Raw genomic sequence first — 22,946 nt, 5'->3', positions numbered from 1 at the left:
AGCGCGTGGACGGCGCAGGCCAGGTTTCAGGTGGGAGGAGGGTTTGGTGCTGAGCAGGTCAGTGTAGGGTTTGAAAACCATTTTGTCTCTTGCATGATTTGGGACTCTTGTGTCAAGGAGGGGGTGTGAGGATGGAGGGGAATGGGAAAGCCCCCACTCAGGCAAGGGTGACCCACGGCCACAAGAATGGGTGGGAGTCGGGGGTGGGTGGGTGTTTGATCATGGAGGACGATCATGGGCAGACATGGCCCTTTACCTTCCCTGTCTCTATTGTGGGTTGAGTTGTGTCCCCCCAAAAATATGTGTTGAAGTCCTAACTCCTGCTCCCTGTGAATGTGGCCTCATTTGGAAACAGGGCCTCTGCAGATAAAATCAGGTTGAGATAACGTCATTAGGGTGGGCCTCATCCAATAGGACTTGTGTCCTAAAAAGAGACACAGGAAGGAGGCCTTGTGAGGACAGAGGCAGAGGCTGGACGGGTGCAGCCACAAGCCAAGGGCCACCAGGGGCTACCAGAAGCTGGAAAGGCAGGGAGGATCCTCCTCTAGAGCCTTCAGAGAGGCAGCCTGCCAGCACCTTGACGTCAGACTTCTGGCCACCAGAGCTGTGAGAGATCTTTGTTGTTCGACCCGCTTCTCCCTGCCCTCCCCCGCCCCCCCCCCGTTTGTGGTGCTTTGATAGTGCAGACCCAGAACACCAATCCAGTCTTCGAGGCAAGGGCCTGGAATGTGCAACGCTGCTGATGAACTACCCGAAAGCCATTCCCAGCTGTTCTCTCACTGTCTCAGACGACAAAGGTTGGAAAACAAAAATTTTACATGCCCACTTCCTTTGCATTCAGGAGTGACCATGCAATCCAGTTCTGGTCAATAAGACCCAAGTAAGTCTGCCCAGGGGTAGCTGAAAATGTCTGCTTCTCTAACAAGGGGAAATGTGTCGGGCACACCTGCTCCCTCCACAGCAGAGCCCCTGTGATCACGGCACGGCCCCAGCATTAGGGGTCCGTGGCTGCTGTCTTATTACCTTGCAGTGGCAAGCACGGAGACTCGCCCAGACTCCTTGCCTGGCATCATTCAGCTGCTCAGCCAAACCATGGCGTGAGAAAAATAAACTCATGTTTGTTCAAATGAGTTTCAACCAGTGGGTTCTCTTCTACCTGCGGCTGAACGCGTTCCTAGCTGAGATCATGCTCCGCCAATAGGAGCCTTTTCAGACCCCTCTTCCCTCTGGTGGACCAGACAGGGTGAAGGCGGGAGCTCTGGGGGGAGGAGTAAACAGATTCTAATTCCAACTCTCACCCCTTCCCTCAGTGCCCCCAAGCTATCTACTTTACAAGATGGCAGGAGAGTAGGTAGGGGTCCTACAAAAAGCTCAATACTAAAAACAGTCAGGGTCAGGGTCAGAACTGTCTCATCTTGCCTGACTTTGGACTCTTGCCACCAAATGGGTACCCCTTTCTTTAGTGTGTGTGTGCGTGTGTGTGTGTGTGTGTGTGTGTGTGTGTATCACAGACACCATCCTCCTCCCCAGCTCAGCTCAAGCCATTCCTCAATCAGAGAACATTAATGGCAATAGGTCATCACGGTTGCTGCCATTTATCGCGTGGGTTCTGTGCGTGGGGCACAGAGCAGTAAATCCCTTGCCAAAGAACAGACAGCTAGTAAGTGACAGAGCTAGGCCTTGAGGCTGGCAGCTCACCATGCCTCCTGCCAAATCTGAGCTCAGGGTTTTGGCACTGACAGCAGGAAGGGCAGAAATGCCAAGGGACAAAGCACTTTCATGTCTCATTTAACCCTTGTGGCATGCTTTGAAATCAATGGCTCATTATCTTCACCTGGCAAAAAAAAGTGGTCAGGCCTGCGGGGAGGAGAGTAGACACTGCAGAGCTTGGACTAGAACAAAGGTTTCCTGATCCCAAGTCCTGCTCCCTCTAGAATGGCTGAAGATTGAGGCTGGGTTAGGATTGCAACTCATGGGTGAGAAGGGACACTGTAGAGCAGTGGTTCTCGACCTTGGCTGCACATTAGAATCACCTGGGAATCTTTTTAAAATCCTGATTTCTGGGCCTCCTCCTCCGGAAATTCTGTTTCTTTGTTACGGGGTGGGGCCACAACATTAGTAACAAAGAAACAGAATTTCCGGAGGAGGAGGCCCAGAAATCAGGATTTTAAAAAGATTCTTAGGTGATTCTAATGCGCAACCAAGGTTGAGAACCACTGCTGTAGAGCGAGTTTCTTCAACACCGTGCAGGTGACCCTGACGTCAAGTGCTAACAACACCTGTGGAGGCCTACTCAGCAGCGGCATCTCACTCGGTTCTCCTTTGACAGATGATGAGACTGAGGCTCAGAGAGGCCGCTTGTCCTCTACTGGGTAGAAAGCCAGTAAGGACAGACCCGTGTCTTGTCCACTATGCGACCCTGTCCCATTGGGGGTTTCCTGACCACACAGAGGCCTTTGCCCTCACGTGTTAACCACAGCAGCTTTAATATATACACACCAGTATGTATGTTTGTATGCTTTTATATGTATTTGGCTTACGATTTGGTTTGAAGTGTGGTTTCTGTGGCTGACAGTTTTTTAAATCACTGGTTAATGTGTCACATGTGATTCTCTCACATATCTGATTCTTGGCACTGAGACCTACTTTCTTTTACGCAGGAACAGCATTCCACGAGGACATCTGTACAGGACGATCAGAACCATCAGAACCATCCCTGGCTGTACCACACGCTAAGGCCGTACTGCATGTCCCAGGGGAAGGTCAGTCCTGCTGATACACATATACTCGTACCAATGACTTAACTTATTTTTATTTTTAATTCTCACCCAAGGACATTTTTATTGATTTTAGAGAGAGAAGAAGGGAGAGGGAGAGAGAGAAAGAAACATCTATTGGTTGCCTCCTGTATGCACCCCAATGGGGTTTGAACCCACAACCCAGGTATGTGCCCTGACCCAGAGTTGGACCCACCACCCTTTGGTGCACAGGACAGCGCTCCAATCAACTGAGCCATATCAGCCAGGGCTCAGTTGCTTCTAAGCTCCTTGAAAGAAGGGACCAGGTTTAGTATACTTTTTTTTTTGTCACTTTGGGTTTTTAACTCTATATGGGTGCCTTATACACAGTAGGCACTTATCAAATGTTTGCTGACGGTTGTTCCTTCAGCAAAGTTTTTTGCAATGCATCTCCCAAACAAACATTTCCTTCTGTAAAGATTATGGTACTGTGTCAATTTCTCCAGTTAGTGGGAAATCTTTCCTATCAGTTATTATTTGTCATGTATAATTATGGTTCTACCCAAATGCTTGGAAAGTAGGATTTTTTTCAAAATCTTGTTAATATTTCCTTGTAACGTAGCATTAACCCCAGAATAGGAAAGACGTGAGCTGGAAGAGAATTTAGCAGTCAGGTGAGTTAATTTCTTAATGAGCAGATGGAGGGACTGAAGTCCACAGAGATAAAGGGCTGTCAGGGACCACCCAGTCAATTCACTTGTCAGTCTGCATTGGGAGCTGATTTCTGGTGCAGAAAATGGATGATTCACACATTTTCAGATTTTTTTATCATCTCTATGTTTGACCTAACTTTTCTGTATTACAAATATGATAACATTTTGCAATATCACATTCTATTCACTGTCAATCCATGCATGCTTCTGTCATTAGACATGGCTATCCATGTGGCCTGTTAACTAAACAGCTCTCAGAACGCAGGGACCAGGTTTGCTCATGGCGACTAGGATGTGTAAGGTGATCAATATAGATTTGTTGAATGAATGAAAGTTGGCCTGAAACACAGTGTATGACTTTCTCATCACTCCAGTGTTCCACTTAGCATATATACGAGTGATCAAATGAATTCGTGCATAGGGACCTACAATCTGGAGGCTGTCCACCTCTGTGGCATGGCCATGTCACAAATCTAAACCTTAGTCTGCCTGCACTTATGGGCTCAGATGTCAATCACAGTCCCCCAACTCAGCTTTAGCTGTCTTAACTTAGAAAGTAGGACCTGCTGGCCTTCTTAACAAATCCTCGACTTCCTGGCCAATCGTGCTCTGTTTCCACATTGCCTTGTCTGACATTCTATAAAACTCACTCTTTCTCAAAAGCCCATGGGAAGAGGGTCCCACTGCTGGTGAGGCACTGTTTGTCCCCAACTCATGGATTGTTTTTCCGTGAATCAATGACGTCAAACTTAACTACTAAATTGTTTTAGCTTTGTCATTTAACACTAGATTATACGGTTTAGTGGTGATGGGATTTTAGTGAGAAATATCTTTGGCTGCACGAAACAATGGCATTAAACATATAGGGGTTTCTTTTTCTCACATGACAAGAGATCCAAAGATGAGCAGTGCCCATGCTGCTCCATCAGTGAAGCTCAGTGATAGCAGGGACAGCATCCTTGGTTCTTTTGGACTTTCCTTATGGTAGCCACGTGGCTGCCATATTGCTATAGCTGTAGGCATTACATCCTGTATTCAATACAAGAAAACAGGAGGAAGGGAGGAAACCTATAGATGTTTCTTATATGACCTTTACATATTTCTTATAAGACAAAAAGCAAACGCCCTCCCATAGATTTCTACTTAAATCTCATTTGCCAACATTGTGTCTGTGGCCACCCATGCCGCAAAGGAGATGAGGAAAGAAAGTGGCCAGGATCTGACCAAAGGCTTGGTGACTGGGCTTCCTCACTTGCACCTTTGCCATCGCCCTTTGAGAAACAGGTCCAGACTAGCCCGCTGGTCCTGAGATGAGAATGAGAGACCAGTGAAGAGGAGACATCCCCGTTGAGCCCAGCCTGGATCAGCCAACCTCCATCAGACCCCCAGATGGGTGAGTCCAGAGCTGCCCTATTGATCAGCTGACCCTCAGCTTCCTGCAAATGTTTGAAAACTAATGTTTGTACAAAAACTCATATAATTTAACACCAAGGCAAACCAATTAAAAAATGGTTAGAGGACCTGAACAGACATTTCTTCAAAGAGGATATATATATGGCCAATAGACATATGAAAAGATGCTCACTGTCACTAATCATCAGATAAATGCACACTAAAACCACAATGAGCCCTGGACAGGGCGGGGGGAGGTTAGGTTGGTTGGAGTGTTGTCCTGTACACCAAAAGGCTGCAGGTTCGATTCCCAGTCAGGACACATACCTAGGTTGTAGGTTTGATCCCCAGTCAGAGTGCGTACAGGAGGCAACTGATCGCTGTTTCTCTCTCACATAGATGTTTCTATCTCTCTTTCTCCCGTCCTCTCTCTCTAAAAAAAATCAATAAAAACATATCCTCTGGTGAGGATTAAAAAAACAAACAAACAAAAAAACCCACAATGAGATATCACTTCACACCTGTCAGACAGGCTATCATCAATAAATTAACAAACAACAAGTGCTGCCAAGGATGTGGAGAAAGGGGAACCCTGCTGCATTGTTGCCGGCAATGCAGATTGGTGCAGCCACTATGGAAAACAGTATGGAGTTTCCTCAAAAAATTAAAAATGGAACTAACGTATGACCAAGCAAATCCACTTCTGGGTAATTATCCAAAGAAACCCAAAACTCTAATTCAAAAAGATGTATGCACCCCTATGTTCAGTGCAGTATTATTTACAATAGCCAAGATATGGAAGTAACCTAAGTGCTCATCAATAGATGCTTGGAAAAAGACATAGGTATAAAATAGAATATATTAGTCATAAAAAGAGTGAAATCTAACCATTTGGGACAACATGGATGGACCCAGAGGCTATTATGCTAAGTGAAATAAGTCACACAGAGAAAGAAAAATACCACATGATTTCACTAATCTGTGGAGTCTAAAGAACAAAATAAATGAACAAACAAAACAGACAGACTCATAGATACAGGAAAAAAACTGAGGGTTGCTAGATGGGAGGAGGGTTGAGGGGCAGGTGAAAAAGGTGAGGGGATTAAGAAGTATGAACTGGTGGTCAAAATAGTCACAAGGTTGTAAATACAGCATGGGAAACACAGTCAACAATCTATAATAATAAAGCATAATACGCTAATTAGACTAGATGTCCTTCCAGACGAAGCTTGGGCTGTGAGGGAAGCCCAGGTCCTGGGTGCCAGAGGGAAGCCAATGCTGGCAGCTGGTGGAAGGAAGGCCTACTCTTACACAAATTTTGTGCGTTGGGTCTCTAATATTGTAATAATTATGGATGGTGCCAGGTGGGTACTGGACTTACCAGGGTGGTCACAGTTTAAGTGACATAAATGTCTAATCACTATATTGTATACCTGAAACTAATATAATATTGTATGTTGACTAATTGAAAACTAAAAAAAGAGGGGGGGAAAAAACTCTTGGATCTGCATATTGAAAGATCACAACTTGTCTCAGAAAAATTAACAATAAAACAAAAACAAAACTGCACTAATACAAAAAAGAAAACTAATTATTGTAATTTTTAAAATACACATTTTTACAACAGCTTTATTGAGATATAATTCACATACCCTATAGTTTACCCATTTAAAGTATACAATTCAATAGTGTTTGGTGAATTTTAGAACATTGTCATCATCCAAAAAAGAAGCCCTATAGCCATCACCATCACTCCCCATTTCTCCCCAACAACCCCAGCCCTAGACAACCACTTACCTATTCCCATTTCTATGGATTTGTCTATTCGGGATTTCATATAGATTGAATCATACATTGTGTGGTCTTTTGTCACTGACTTCTTTAACTTAGTACAGTGGGACCTTGACTTATGAGTTTAATTTGTTCTGAGACCGAGCTCGTTAAGGAGCTCGTTAACTCAAATTACTCTATCAACTCAATGCAAAAAGTCTGCTGAGAGACAGCTGGTATCTCAAAAAACTCATTAGTTGGGACACTCGTAAGTCAAGACCCCACTGTATAATGTTTTCAAGGTTCATCCATGTTGTAGCATGTCAGTATTTCATTTATTTATTTTTGTCCCCCCTCCAGTTTATTGACGTATAATTGACAAAAGTATATGCTAGTATACTTAAGGCATATAACCTGAGGATTTGATATATGAATACATTGTGAAGTGATTATCACAGTCAAGCTAATTAACACTCTCATTACCCCATACAGTTACCCTTTTTTATATCCCTTTAGCACATGTCAGGTCTACAATACGGTATTGCTAACTCTAGTCACCATACTGGGGATAGATGCCCAGAATTTGTCCATCTTATAGTTGAAAGTTTGTACCCTTTGACCAACAGTAATGATTGCTGCTTTGTGATGTTTTCTCACCTGTTGCTATGGCCATGATTACCTGATATAATTGGCAAAATTCATTGTTTACCCCTGGGTGAGTAGCAGAGCATTTATTAAGCAGGCACTGGGGTATGGCAAAGAGGTCCAAGACGTTATCTCCCTCAGGGAGTTTATATCTCTAGCTGAGGAGAAGAAAGCCCTTAGCAAATCATGATGATTTGCTATTTTGGTTTCTCATATTATCACCCTGAACAGCAAAGAAAGCCACTGTGTGCCAAGCATTACAATAGGTGCTTTGTATATTAAACCCTTAACACAGCCTGGCAGCAGGAAGGATGCTTTTGGCTGTGTGTACCAGAAAATCTAACCCAAAGGGGATTAAACAAAAAGGAAGTTCATTGTCAGGAAGTCTTCAGGTATTAAGGCCCCAGAGATAGTTAATGCATTGGCTTAAGGACACCGTTGAGGACCCAAGCTTTCTGTCTGTACCTTCTTTCCTCTTTTGTGTGTCAACCTTGACCTCAGTCTGGCTCTTCTCATGTTCACGAGTGGCTGCACTGCTCCGGGCATCACATCTAGCATCCAAAAAAAAAAAAAGAAGAAATATTATCTCTCTTTGTGTATCGATTTTAAGGGCAAAACCAAAAACCAAACCAAAACAAAATCTTTCCCCGAAGCCCCTCAGCTCATAGACCAGATTGTGTCACTTGCTCATACTTAAACTAGCCACAGATGAGGAAGAGTCATCATCGTGGCCCTTGGATATGCCTTCTGGGGCTGGAGCCCGCCTCTTCTGAAGCCCATGGCTGTGCAGAGTGTGGAAACCATAATAAATTTAGGGTTCTGTTTCCTAATGAGGACACTGAGGCTCTGCGAGGTTATGTAACTTGCAGGAGGTCACATCTGGCATGCTGTTGTGCCAGGCTTCCAACCCAGGTTTGTCTGACCCCAGATGTCTCTCCGCTAGACCACCCTGCTGCTTTACATGAGGTGGCAAGATGGGATGAGGAAGGGCTTAAATTACATCATTATAGGTTGTCGTTACCCTTTAAGTATCATTCATGATCATTGCGGCCATTCGAGTCAACTTTTCATCATCATGTAAGTGCTCTGTGGTAGAGGCGATATTCATCCTCTAGCCTCATGGTCAGGACCTGAATGGGGCGGCCTTCCCCATCGGTGACCTGAGGCCCCCCTTGTCTGAAAGTTATTTGAGCTCCAATTTTGGTCAGCAGGTCCCGTCCCAATAGTGGGTAGGGGCATTCCGGTATTACCATGAAAGAGTGAGATACCTGGCCCGTTCATGGACAAATGGTTACAAGAATTCCCAACACTCTGTAATCATTAATTTTACAGTGAGGCAGGTATAAGGTAGCCTTGGATAACCACACAGGCTCATTCCAACATTGTCTGAAGGCCAAGTTGGCCAGGTTAATCAGCTCCACATGTGGAGCAGACTCGCAGCCTCCTGCTACATGTTTTTCCTTCTCGTCTGCCCTGTGGCGAGTTCTCTGAGAGTGAGCTCCCAGCCACACTAGGACGAGGGAAGGAACATCCCTGGACCCAGTACTAACCCATTGGCCATGGATAACTGTGGATTAGGCCAACCAGCAGCAACCTCATCCTCATCATTCACTTGGAGCTCACACAGCACTGCACGTCACTAGCACGAACACAGGCCATGTCATACCCCACTCTCCCGTTGATTGTGTGGCACCCTCTTCATTCTGTCTGGGTCATTCGTGGTCAGTGACATTGGAAGCAAGCGAGAGCTGGGAAAACCCAGAGCTTTGGAAACCTGGGGTCTATACTTCCCGGCTGTGTGGCCTTGGGTGTGCCACTTATTCTCTCTGAGCCTTCGTTTTCTTATCTGTGTAACAGGTGGTGCCTTACAGGGCTGCTGACCATGAACACTGATGTCTGATGTGTGGCTAGGCCCCCAAGAGCAGTGGCCATGAACGTCATTATGGTTGGGCTTGGGCCAATAACATTGGGATGAGCAGTCAAGGCTCCCGAGTGAAACTGCTGAGTTTATAAACTCTGGTGCCAACTTCTTACAGCACTTGGAATAGGGCCAAGGCGGATTCAAATGGAGTGAATTGATCTCCTAATAGCCACAGGACCTCTTGTCATACTCTGAAACAAGAAATTCAGTTTTCCTGTGCGTGCAGGCTTCAAAGTCTTGTGAGCTTCCTTGCTTTGTCCAGGGAAACTAGAAAAGAAACATTGAATGGATTTATGTTTCTGTACGGGTGGGTATATTAGCTTCCTCTGGCTGCTGTAACAAATTACCCCAAATTTAGTAGCTTAAGACAATACAAACTTAATATCTTATAGTTCTGGGAGTTGGAAGTCGGAAAGGAATCTTTCAAGTTAAGAAATCAAGGTGTCCGCAGGGCTGCATTCATTCGAGAGGCTCCAGAGGAGAATCCAGTTCCTTGCCTGTTAAAGTTTTCAGAAGCCACTGACATTCCTTGGCCGGTGGCCCCTTACTTCATCTTTAGAACGCATCTCTCCAACCTCTGCTCCATCATCCTGTCCCCTTTTTCTCTGCTGACCTTTTTACCTCCCTCTTATCAAGAACCCTGTGATGACATTGGGCCCTCCAGATAATCTCTCATCTCAAAACGCTTAACTTAATCATAGCTGTGAAGCCCCTTTGCCATATAAGGTGACATATTCACCGGTCCTGGGATTCGGACTTGTGCAGCTTTGGGACTATTATACGGCCTGCTGCAGTGCATATAAAGCAAAACTGTGGTGGAGGGGATGAAGTGTGCATCAAATGTCCCATGGGCTTGACGCTCCAGTCAGCGATCATATTCCTGGGGAGTGAGACAATCTGCAGAGGACCAGGAAGGGATTCTAGATTATTTCTGAAGAGTAAGAGAGAGACTTGGCTTTACTAATACGGGCTCTGGATTGACACTGGCTCTCTGTGCCTTTGAGAGCCCACACTGGCTAGTTTGGCAGACAGTAGTTAATGCAGTAATCACCCTTTTCGGAGCTTTTGCTTTTCGCAAAAGTGGCCCACAGTCAACTGCAGGCCAAAAATATTAAATGGAAAATTCCAGAAATAAATAATTAAATTGTGCGCCATTTTGAGTAGTGTGATGAAAACTTGTGCCGCCCAGCCCAGGACATAACTCATTACTTTGTCCGGCGCTGCTATGCTGTAGTTGACACTCCCTGCCTTATAGTCACTTTGCAGCCGTCTCGATGATCAGAATGACTGCTGTAGTATTGCAGTGCTTGTGTTCAGGTAACGTTTATTTTCCTTAACAATGGCCCCAAAGTGCAGGAGAAGCGATGGTAGTCATTCAGACATGCCAGAGAGAAGACATAGAGTGCTTCCTTTTAGTGAAAAGGTATATAATGTGCAGGAAAAAACATAGTACATATAGGGTTCAGAGTAGCTGCAATTTCAGGCATCCATTGGGTATCTTGGAACATATCCCCTATGGATAAGGGAGGACTACCCTACAGGGCGTTGGTTGACCATATGTAGTGGGACTGAAAGGCAAAAAGGAACCTGAGGTAACACTGAGGGGGAGTAGGTGTGGCCCCTTGGGCTTGGTCATGCTGCATGTGGTCACTCCTCACCTATCTCCCAACATACCGCCTATGGGAAGAGGGAGGCTTTCATAACAGAGTCCCATTGACCAGTTTGTTAGCTCGTAGGATATTGTACATAGGGTTGTGAAGTATTGGCTTAGGAAAATGGATTTGCAGGTTATATACCTATCTCATTGAGTCCTAACTAAATTAGACATGTGTCTTAACAGGATTCCTGCAAAGAAACTGTAGACTGAAGGAAATACTCTCCTAATAAATCAAGCACAAGAGCAAGAAAATTGCAGAGACAACTGTCTTATTTGTGGAACAGATTCTTTTTTTAAAATATATTTTATTGATTTTTTACAGAGAGGAAGGGAGAGAGACAGAGAGCCAGAAACATTGATGAGAGAGAAACATCGATCAGCCGCCTCCTGCACATCTCCTACTGGGGATGTGCCCACAACCCAGGTACATGCCCTCGACCAGAATCGAACCTGGGACCTTTCAGTCCGCAGGCCGACGCTCTATCCACTGAGCCAAACCGGTTTCGGCTGGAACAGATTCTTTATCAGATCTATTCCAAGGTGAAAACAAAAACAGTCATCCAATCAGACATCAAAGGAACACAGCCCCAAATTCCAAATGATCAAGAAGTCTATTGGAAACATGAATTCAAAAACCTATGAACATTCACAAAAATCCTCACCCCAAAGGCTTCTTTCTGCCTTGTATCAGTAATTATGGAAGCTGTCACAATTAGTAAGAGATTAAAAAAACAATGTTTAATCTTTTGTTCCGCACTCTAAAAGTTTTATTTTGATTACTAGAGGCCTGGTGCATGAAATTCATGCACTGGGGGCGGGGGGTGGCCCTCAGCCTAGCGTGCACCCTCTCCAATCTGGGACTCCTCAGGGGATGTCCGACTGCCACATCCCTCTTACTATTTGGAACTGCTGGCTCCCAACCACTTGCCTGCCAGCCTGATCAACTCCGGACTGCTCTCCTGCCAGCCTGATTGCCCTCAACTGCCCTCTTCTGGCAGCCCAATCGTGCCCAACTGCCCTCCCCTGCCAGCCCGGTCACCCCTAACTGCCCTCCCCTGCAGGCCTGGTCCTCCCAATTGCCCTCCCCTGATGGCCATCTTGTGATAACATGGGCATGGCCATCTTGTGACCACATGGGGGTGGCCATCTTGTGACCACATGGGGGTGGCCATCTTGTGACCACATGGGGTGGCCATCTAGTGAAAGGGCATGATGGTCAATTTGCATATTACCGCTTTATTATATAGGATGAGCTTTTATTGTGCATAAAATATGAGAAGAGTAATGCATGTGTACAATTTATAAATTTTAAAATGCACATATAGCCCTGGCTGGATGGCTCAGTTGGTTCGAGTGTCCCATCACCAAAAATGTTGCAGGTTCAATCCCTGGTCGGGTGCATACAGGAAGCAACTGATCCATGTTTCTCTCTCACATTGATGTTTCTCTCTCTCTCTCTAAAATCAATAAACATATCCTTGGGTAAGGATAAAAAATTAAAAAGTAAAATAAAATACACATACATTGTGGGTACATGCTGTAAAATTTTTGTCTGGTGGAATTCATGATAAAAAAAAAATATAAAAAACCTTGGGAGATTACTGCCCTAAATAATTAATGTCTACTAGCTGTCAAAACAAAAACACCAAATTAAATGATTATATAAAACATTTTAGCTTTGTTTTATGTAATCAAGAACTACTTAGGGAGATGACTATAAGCAAATCATAAAGTTGTAGACATTTTTTGTTGGTGCAGAGAAGCTCTTCTATAGCACAGGTGTTTGGTAGAGTTTTAATAATTTACAATTGGACAGAGGAGTCCCTTCCCCTCTCCATATCATCCTTACTTCTCAACAGAGTGAGGATTGGGTGGAAGGGAAAGGGGTTCTAACAGCCAGAATGTTGTGGGGACAGCTCTGGCTCCCCAGCCACACATAGATTTCTGGTCATAAGTGTACAATTCATCTACTGAGAAGAAACAGTTCTGGGTCATTCTCTCCTTCAAGGCTAGGGTAGGAAGTGGAGACTCCTTCCCCTTCACCTGGAAACTGTACCTGGCTGCAGAGATGGAGGGTGGAGGTGAATGTGTTTGGACAGTTGATGGGGATTCTTATCAAAGGCTTCAAGGAAAGCTTGGCTGAGTTTATGCACAATATTTGCATGTAAATGCCTATGCATGTTTTTTTTTTTAAAAAAAAAACAGGGTTTGTACATTTCACCATATATATATTTCTTTTTTTAATGCTCACTGGGGGATATTTTCCACCAATTGTTTTTTATTTATTTTATTTTTTAAAATTTCTTTATTGGTTAAGGTATTACAAATGTGTCCTCATTTCCCATTAACCCCAATTGTTTTTTAGAGAGAGTGGAAGGCAGGGAAGAAAGGAGGAGAGAGAGAGAGAGAGAGAGAGAGAGAGAGAGAGAAACATTGATGTGAAAAAGAGATATTGACTGGTTGCCTCCTACACTTGCCCCAACCTGGCTGGGGATGAAACCTGCAACCCAGGTACATGCCCTTGACTGGAATCAAACCCGGGAGCCTTCCGTGCATGGCCTGTACTCTTACTACTGAGCAACACCACCCAGCGCCCTTTCCCCATATTCTTAAAGGAGTCTTTCTATATTGAAAAGACTTGGGAAAGCATCATTCTGAGCTCGGGCTATGTTCTGGCTGTGAGACTGTCACTTCATCTCTCTGAGCCTCAGGGTTCCTGACCATGGGACAGTCCTGCCCCACCTTGGGTTGTTGTCATGAACACACAGAGTCCATGAAGCATTTGCTGAGTCCATCCTCCTCCCAGGGACTGCACAGGCCTCTCTGGGTTCCTGGTGACCAGTTTTCCCCGCAGCCTTTTTGTTTGGAACGGTTTCTTGGGGTCTCCTAGAGGAAGGATTCCCAGCTGAGTTCCAGAAAATCACACTCTCCCCCGCCTGTTTGGAGGGCTCCCAACTGCTCCCTTGGTTTCCCCGCTGAGAAGAAATGATGTTAGGAATGTTTATCTCTTGAGCAAGTGGCACAGCTCCTTTCAGCAGAACAAGAAGCAACCACAAAAGTGGGTGCAAGGTCTTGCCAAAGCAGGGCGCTGCGGGAATATCCTTTTTTTTTTGTCCTGCCTCAGCCCACAATGCCTTCGAGAAAGGCTGAGTCAACCGGCCTGGCAGTATCAGCTTTCTCAGCCCAATCGTGGTTATTTTATGTCACAAAACACAGTGGTGGCTCAGGATCCAAAAGGCTGGGGTCCTCAACTCCAGATCTCAGCCTTTAGGTAGCAATGTGAGGGGCCCTCTGTGATCAGCATCTCGGCCTCCTTCCTGGCCTGCAAAGAGGTGGCATGGTCCTCAGATGCCCTCACGTGTAGAGCAGCACTGGGTGAGTGTGAGTGTGGGTCTGTAACATGATGTGAAGGGCCTCTGTTCTGGAATCAGATTGACCCGGGTTTGAATCTCGGCTCCCCCACTTAATAGTTGTGTGACCTTGGGAAAAGTACTCAGTCTTTCTGAGCCTCAGTTTTTTAATCTGCAAGATGGCAATAATAAGCATTTGTACCACAAACTGCAAGGGTAGTTGTGAGAGCCGAATGGGATCATCGTTATAAAGCATTCAGCACCGGTCAGTGCTGACCCGTGGAGAGAGCGTCAGTGGAAGCTATTGTCATTTCAGTCATCTGATTATGAAATCAGAGAATTCAAAACTACAGAAAAATTCACAGGAAACCAGAAGCACTCATAACCCCATGCCCTGGAGATACATACGGCTCTAGACTCTGGTTAGGTTTCCTTCCAGCTGTGTTTCTACGCGTGTGTACTTCACACTCAGCTCGTGGTTGAATGAGTACAGCTCACATATGGATACACAATAGTTCTTCTTAATACCAGGCAGGATGTTTCTTAACCTAGTTTTTTAAAACTTAAAAACATATCGAGAACATTTTCTCCAAATCCTTACATTTTACCATATTGCATATTTCCCCACACTTGGATGTTGCTGAAATTAGCATGCGTTTCAGAATCAGTGTCAAAAGAAACATGCTAGCCGTTTCTCTCTCTCTCCCCTGAAAAAGGGAGTTATGAAATGCGTGAGACACGTAATGAATGATGATGCCTCAGATCGAAAGAAGCGTGGCATCTCATTCTGAAAGATGCTTCTTAAAAGGAACGTGTAGTATTCTTAGGTGCCTTCTCTATAAGTCCCTTAATTCACCTCTATTTTTGTGCATTTTAGCTCCTGCCAGTTTTTCACTATTATTAACAGTGCTTTAAAAGAAAACATATGGCAGGAAGAACAATCAGGTGAGTCACTGACAAAGCAGGATGGAGGCTGGGGGGAGAGGTCAAGGTCACAGCTAGCCTGTGCTGACCTTGTTGAGAGGAAGGTAGGAGATAAGTACTTTGGCAAGTCTCTCCTTCCTCCCTACAATCTCATGCCAGGGCTCCCATTGGCGAGGAAGGGGGGATGTCGTGCAGAGCAGCCCTGGATGGGCAGAGGCAATGCCCAGTGCAGCTGCCATTTTGAATGGTGAATCCAGCTTGAGGCTGGTTGCATACTATGAGGGCTTCCACCCCCCCAGGCAAGTAGAAGGTACTGGAGAACGGCCCTTGTCAGCGCCGGCACAGACCACTCGTGAGCCCACGTGCTCTGAGGCAAGAGAGCTTTCTCCTTTTCTGGAGTCGCGTCTCATGCCTACATTTTGGGTAGGATGCTATTTTTAAGTGCCTGGCACTGTGGATTTGTATACTTGAAGGGAGAAGAGGAGACTCAACACAGAGCCAAGCTGGGGTGGGCAGGGGGTGGGGGAGCTGCGTTTGTGCTGCTGTAACAATGAGCCCTCAGGCTGGTGGGCTGTCACACCCACAGCTGACATTAATCACATCCTGCCTCGCCTTCTCCAGCAGCTCTGACATTTGAGGCCGCGCCCCGCTTCTGGAAAGCTCCCACCCAGACTATAAAGACGCTTCTCTGCCGTACTTCCCATGTTGAGTTCCTCCCCAGCCTTGGATCTCTCCTGCCTGGCTCTGGAGACCGGGCGGCTCTTTGAGGCAGGACACAGGTGCCCTTCGGAAGGTTGGCAGCTCTGTAGGATGGGCCAGAAGGGGCAGGGTGTGGTGTCCAGCCCAGTTGCTCTTTCAGCTAGGGTTTGGGGATTGAAAACAATGGAAATTGGCTTTTGCTAACCGTCTTGAAGCCGGAGGAGAGGGGCTACTGGAAAGAGATGAGCTGGTTTGCAGAATAGAAAAAAAAAAGATGGGTAACAGATTACAGGACAGATTAGAGCATCACAGCCTTCTAGGATCTGGGAGGGAGGATTAACAAGCGGTGGAGGGTGGGGCAGGGGTGAGGGGTTATGGAGTGGGTGCAGGGAAGGGTGGATGTGGCTGGGATTAATTTGCTCCATTTAACACATTGAGCAACTGAAAGCCAGAGGGGGAGGGCACTTGCCCAGGGTCATGTGCTCATTGGAGCCACAGCCAACCCGGATCTCAGACCTCTGACTTGTGCAGGGGGCTGGGCCCAGGTCCTCAAAGAAATCCAAAGCCTCCAAGGTCCTCCGCAAGGGGAGGAGGCCTTACAGGAGGATCATCTCAAGTGCTGCCCTTTCCCCTCCCAGATCGTGAACCCTCTGGCCACACTTTGCTTACATAGGATCGGCTCAGCCTATGCCCCAGGCAGAAGCAGGGGGCTCAGGCAGGACCGGGGTGTGACTCATTTCTGTCTACCCAGCCAAGAGCCAAAGAGACTGGCACGCAGAGCCGTTCCACAGCCACTAACCAGCAGCCGAAACGGTGCTCAGAGCCGCAGGGCCTCCACTTACACCGACAGCACGGAAGAAGGTGGGATGCCAGGCTCTGCCTTTCCGACCACCAGCAAGCCCACCTCTCCAGAGCCTGCTCCCGTACAAGTCCCTTCCCTCCTCGCTCTGGCCACACCAGACAACTCTCCTGTCCCTCCCTCCTCACGCACTGCACTGGGAACGCCCTTCCCTGTGTCCCTCCCAGCCCCACCAGCTTGGCAAGAAAGAATATGGGCTCTGCAGTCGGAAAGCCACGTGTCTGGCTTCACAGCTTCCTGGTTGTGGAACTGAGCTCGTTGCATAGCTGCTCTCCGTCTCTGTTTCCTCCTTTGTGACATGGAGAGAAGACCTCCCTTGAAGGGGTAAGGCGTGCGAACACCGACGTTTGGCACACAATGATGGCAGCTATGATGGCTGGTATTCTCCCTCTAGGCCCGGCATCTCCCTCCAGTACCCAGCCTGAGGAATGTTCCAGGCCCCAGGGTTGCTCTCTCTTGAGCTGCCTATCACCTTGATTGGCATAATTTTTATAGTGCTTCCAGATGCTACCCTGTATTGCACTCAGGGCACAAGTGAACATTTTGGCTGCTTAAAAGCAAGCTAAACAAAGCACCGACTGTCATCAGTTCTTGCCTTCTAGAGAGGGTGACAAATTCACATTGAGGATTTTGGCCAAGGGATTCTGGTTAGCCAGGAGCAAAGGAAAACGTGTCATTTTAAAGCAACACCTAGTGCTTTGTGCTGCTAACCGCTGGAGTCCTGGCTCAGCCAAGCATCTCGGAGAGCTTGTGGTCTGTTGTTCAGGACTCTTTTTGCTGCAAATGACAGAAATTTAACTCATATCTCCCAATTTAATATTTATTGGTTCACCAACTAAAAAGGAAAATCTGTAGGTGAGTCTAGCTTCAGGTACAACTGGACCCATTGGCTCAAATGATGTCTCTCCTTCTCTTTGCTCTGTTCTCCTCATTGTATTGGCTTATTATTGTTTAAAAAATGTTTTTATGGATTTTAGAGGGGAAAGGAGAGGGAGAGAGAGAAACATCAATGATGAGGAAGCATCATTGATCAGCAGCCTTCTGCACGCCCACACTGGGGATCAAGCCTGCAACCTGGTATGTGCCCTGACTGGGAATTGAACCATGACCTCCTGGTTCATAGGCCAATGCTCAACCACTGAGCCACCCAACTGGGCTGTTGGCTTATTTGTATGTCCTCGATCATCTGAATAAAAATGATGGTGGCTTTGGGCTTCTTTTGACCTTGAATGTTCTTTGTAACTGTCTCAACCAATAGAAATGGTGGAAGTGACATTATTTAACCTTCAAGTGTCTTAAAGGTACACAGCTTCTGCCTGGCTTGTTCTCTATTGGGACACAAGTCCTTGGACACAGTATATTGATTCTTAGGAAAGATGCAGATTGATTGAGCTCAGCCGATGTCTCATTTCTAAACCAATCTTTTTGGCCAGAGGGATGGAGAACTCTGGCTGGTTAGGCTGGATCGTGAGTCATGCTCTGGCCGGGTGAAGGTGGGAGCAAAGATAGTCAATCTGGCCAGGAACTAGGGCATTTGCCACAGCAGGTGCGGCGTTGGCTCAGTAAGGAAAAGGGGGATGTGTCTATTACACGAAGGAGGAACCATTGTAGGATAAAAGGCAAGGCCACAGTTTATTTGTGAATTGCTCTGCTTGTCAAAAAAATGTTTTCTTTGTTAAGGTATAGGTTATGGGGAGTTGGGAAAAGGAACCCAGAAAAATGAGATTCATGATGGCCAGGCCCCCGGGAGAGAGGACACCTGAGGGGTGGCTAAGCTGAGCTGAGAAAGAGGAAGAGAGGAAGATAAGACCAAGTTGAGAGGGAGAGGCAGGGCCCAGGTGGGGATGTCCTCAGGGAACCCCATATCCTGGAGCACACAGAGGCCAGGGCAGAGGTCTCTCTAGGCCCCACTTGGGTGCTGGTGGATGAGGCCGGGTTAGGGTGCTAAGAGTCAGGGATGGCTTCTAGAAGTGACAGCCCCCGAAGGCCACTGGAAGGGCTTTTCCTGTTTTACCTGCACGTGGAGTTGTTTTCATTCTTGCAGCCTGTTGGTCAGCACTAGAATTATCTCCATTTTCCACCCAGGAAATAAGGCCCACAGGGAAGTGGCTTGTCCAGGCTTTGTGTGGGCTCTGGAGTTAGGCTACAGGAGAAACTGGAGCCCCTTTGGGGCAGTTCCTTAAACTTTCCGGGGTCCGAGTGACTTCACTTATGTGGGGATCCTGGGCTCTGCTGCACAGATTGGCATCACGGTGGGAAGTACTAACTGTGTTGAAAGTGCCTGGCTCCATGCTGTGCAGGAGGTGCTCCAGGCCTGGGTGGGGTGGTATCCATGGGTGGTACATCCCTTGCTGTCCTGGAGCAGAGGTGGGGGTGACCTCGGATTAATGTCCATGCTGCAGAGGGATGTGTGTGGAGTCCGTCCGGGTTTAGGGAAACTCAGCCGGCCTCCTCTCCCTAGACCAGTGATGGCGAGCCTATGACACACGCGTGTCAGAGGTGACAGGCGAACTCATTTTTTTGGTTGATTTTTCTTTGTTAAATGGCATTTAAATATATAAAATAAATATCAAAAATATAAGTCTTTGTTTTACTATGGTTGCAAATATCAAAAAATTTCTATATGTGCCACGGCACCAGAGTTAAGTTAGGGTTTTTCAAAATGCTGACACGCCGAGCTCAAAAGGTTCGCCATCACTGCACTAGACCTTTAACTTGGGGGTGGCAGTGGCAGTGGGAACCACACTCTCTTAGTCTCTCTCTCTCTCTCTCTCTCTTTCTCTCTCTCTCTCTCTCTCTCTCTCTCTCTCTCTCTGCCCAGGTGCTCCCCTGGCAGGCTCAGGGTTTCCCTGAGAGCAGTGTGAGGAGGCCCCCCTGGCTCTGCCACTTCGCCCACTTCAGGGACACCGAGGGGAGCCCCAGCTTGGGGCTGAGCTGCTGTAGGGATGGAAGCTGCCTGAAAGAGCCCGTGCCGAGGCCAGCTCTGTGCTTCTCCTTGTGGTGGATGTGTGGGCTCAGAGCCGGGACGGGGAGCCCTCCTGATACCTGGGCTGGGGTTCCTCCATGTTGGCTGGACACTCCTTCCCTAGCTCTCCATTGGCCCATCCTGGCCTCATGCCTCATCTCATGCCTGGGATGTATCTGGACTCCGCTGTTCCCAGGTTGCCTGGCTGGTGGGCATCTAGGTAAGGAGTATTTGTATCTGTGGGCTCAACATTGGGGTTTGTATTCTAGGGATTTCTGAATCTCTGGTGTCTCCCAGCAGCCCTGTGTGCAGTTTTGGAACCTGAGTCTCAGGTGGCCCTTCGGTGACCCCAGCATATCCTGTCTGCTCCAGTGCCCCACCCCTGCGCCTTTCTACCCGTTTGCAAAGCAGGACATCGGAGTGGAGTTCCAGGCTCTTCCCTCGCCTCCTGGCTCTCTCAAAGCTTCCTCCTGCATAGCCCTGATCGTGGCACGCCCTGTCCATTCCTTCCTCCAAGTAGCCAGGCTGCAGCGGCCCTGGCGACCTTGGCTGTGTCTCAGCCCTTTGCCTTCATCCTTTGCGCCTTAGCGTGAGTGACCTGATTCTTACTTGCCCTGAAATCCTCCCTCCTCTGCCCCTGGCCCCCACCCCAACCCCTTTCCACTGCACTGAACCCCTGCACGGAGGTGGAAGGGAGAGAGCAAACCTCCCCACCCCTTCCAGCTGGGTGGCCTGGGGCAGGTCCTCACAGGCGCAGCAGGCTGACAAAGGAGGCAGAGAGGTGCAGGAAAGTCTGTTTCCGCAGATCCCTGGGGGAGGGTCCCCTGGAGGAGGAGTGTGTGCTTGGTGGGTTTTGACAGGCGTGTCATCCTGGTAAACACCACCACAGTCCAGGGGTAGAGCCTTCTGTCACCCCTGGAGTTCCCTGTGGCCAGCCCTCCACCTGGCCTCGCCAACCACTGCCCTGCTTTCTCCTGTAGATTCCGTGCGGCCTTTGTAGAGTTTCACATAAATGAAATCATGCGACGAGCCCTGGCATCTGACTGCTTTCCCCTGCCATAATGTTGGGTAGCTCATTCTCTGTCGTGCTGAGTGGTGCTGTTCCATCGTGGAGGTGTACAGCCATTTCCGTACACACACCTGCTGTTGTGAACAAAGCTGCTCTGAGCATTCATGCACACAAGCCTTTGTGTGGACATGGGCTTTACTTCTCTTGGTCTAAAATGATAGAAAGGATGGATTTCAGTGTGCAGTTAACTTTATAAGAAAGTGCCAAACTATTTCCAAAATGGCTTCACGTTCGTTCATTTTACGTTCCCATTTGTTCCATATCCTCTTTAAGTCGGTGCTGTCATCCTTTTAAAGTTCAGCCATTTCCATGGGTGTTAAGGGGTGACTCATTGTGGCTTTAATTTGCATTTCCCAATGATGAATAGTGTTGAACATCTTTTCAAGTGCTTTATTGGGCATTTATATATCTTCTTTTGTGAAGTGTCTGTTCAAATCTTTTGCCCTCACAAATGGGCTGTTTGCTCTGGGCAGTGTGGCTTGGTTGTTTTAGCATCATCCTGTGCACAGACAGGTCACTGGTTCGATTCCCGGTCAGAACATATACTTAGGTTGTAAGCTTGATCCCTGTAGGGAGTGTGTGGGAGATGGGGATCCATGTTCCTCTCTTTGATTGATGTTTCTCTTTCTTTCTCTCTCTCTCTCTCCTTTTCTCTCCCCCCATCCCTCTCTCTAATCAATAAACACATATTTTATAAAAAAAAAGATATGCAAACAACTAATGCCTGAGTTACCCGAATTTGTGTAAGGAGCTAACATTTACCTAGGGCCGGCACTGTGCTTAGCATTGCATTGGGTATTTCATATGCATTCTCATTTAATGAGCTTGCAGCTCTTGGAGGGAGAGACTGAGCCCTCAGGGCACATAATGTTGTGTATTAATTAAGATTATATCTTGGCTGCAATAACAAAGACCAAAACAACAGTGGTTTACACAAGAGAGAATTTTATTGTTTCCTTTCCCAATTGCTCAATATTAAGCAATGCAGGCCAACATGGCAACTCTAGGTGCTCTTATATTTCTCTTGTTGTTCTGCCAGTTCCAATATGTGGTCTCCACCTTAAGATGGCTGTTCCAGTTTCTACCAGAATGTCTACATTCCAGCCCAGACAAATAGGGAATAGGAAATGTTGGACATCCTCTCTACAAGGCCCACAATTTTCACTTATCTCTTCTGCTTACATTGCATTGGCCAGAACTTAGTCACATGACCACATCTAGCTGCAAGGGAGGCTGAGAAACACAGGGTTGTAATGTTAAAGAAAGAAGGAATGGCAGTATCCCCTAATGAGAGTCAGTGCGTACACTGATTAAGAAGAGCTCAGGCCCAATATAGAAGTATGGAACAGACTGACGAATTTCAGAGGGAAGGCAGGGATGGGAGGGGTGGAGAGATTAACGGGAATTTGGGGCATATATACATATCCCATGGACACAGACAATAATGTTGTGAAGGCCTGGGAGGGGCAAGTGGGAGGTGGAGGGGATCAGTGGGGAAAAAAACCCAAAGGGGACATCTGTAATAATTTCAACAATAAAACTATTTTTTTGTTTTCAAAGGGTTCAAGCCCCAGAATCAAACTTCCATGGGGTTTAATCTTGGCTCTACCATTTAATAGCTGTGTGACCTTAGCCTCAATTTTCTTATCTATAGCACAGGGGTGATGATAATACCATATTTCATTGATTCTAAGATTCACATGCTAACATCTCTAAAATTGAGCTGTGTTTACAAGTCCTGACAAGTTGAATTGACAGGTGTTTTTTTTCATTCTTAATAATACATAACATAATGATGTATCATATCTGACAATGGTATCCAATATTCAATGAAATACAATTGTTTTGAAGATAAAATATGGAATATACATATTCTATTAGTGGAATTATCAATAGAATATAGAACGATGACATTCTATTCACCTGAATAGTTCTAGGATATCGGTAAGAACTCAATAAATACCAGTCATTATTGCTACCACCAAGTGTCTCGAGAAAGAAGTAGCTCATTCATCTGGGCTAATACCTGAGGCTCAGCGACTTTATAAACCCCCTGCCTGTCAGCAGCAAGAGGCAGACAGGTGCTTCCTCCTTCCCCCACACCCCTCAGGTTTGTAAAATCAATTTGGCAATTGATGGCTGGATGGAGGGGCTGGGGATTAGGTGAGAAAGGAAGGGGACCAGCTCACTTACCTTCTTAGTTGGCTTGGACTACGAAAACAAAATACCATGATGGGATGGGGG

The 22,946-nt window shown here is 46.7% G+C and overlaps 1 long non-coding RNA gene across 1 annotated transcript in view; it reads left to right on the top strand.

Annotated features, from left to right (window-relative positions):
- Positions 1-2,221: 2,221 nt before the first annotated feature.
- LOC107182858 overlaps positions 2,222-22,946 on the top strand; it is a 27,461-nt gene continuing 6,736 nt past the window's right edge. Inside the window, exons 1-2 of the long non-coding RNA XR_001513618.1 lie at positions 2,222-2,501; positions 2,661-2,762. This is a non-coding gene — a long non-coding RNA (uncharacterized LOC107182858). The remainder of the gene's footprint in view (positions 2,502-2,660; positions 2,763-22,946) is intronic.

This window comes from Myotis davidii, unplaced genomic scaffold, assembly GCF_000327345.1.
Source record: "Myotis davidii unplaced genomic scaffold, ASM32734v1 scaffold77, whole genome shotgun sequence".
NCBI lineage: Eukaryota > Metazoa > Chordata > Mammalia > Chiroptera > Vespertilionidae > Myotis > Myotis davidii.
This window is presented reverse-complemented; position numbering and strand designations above follow the sequence as displayed.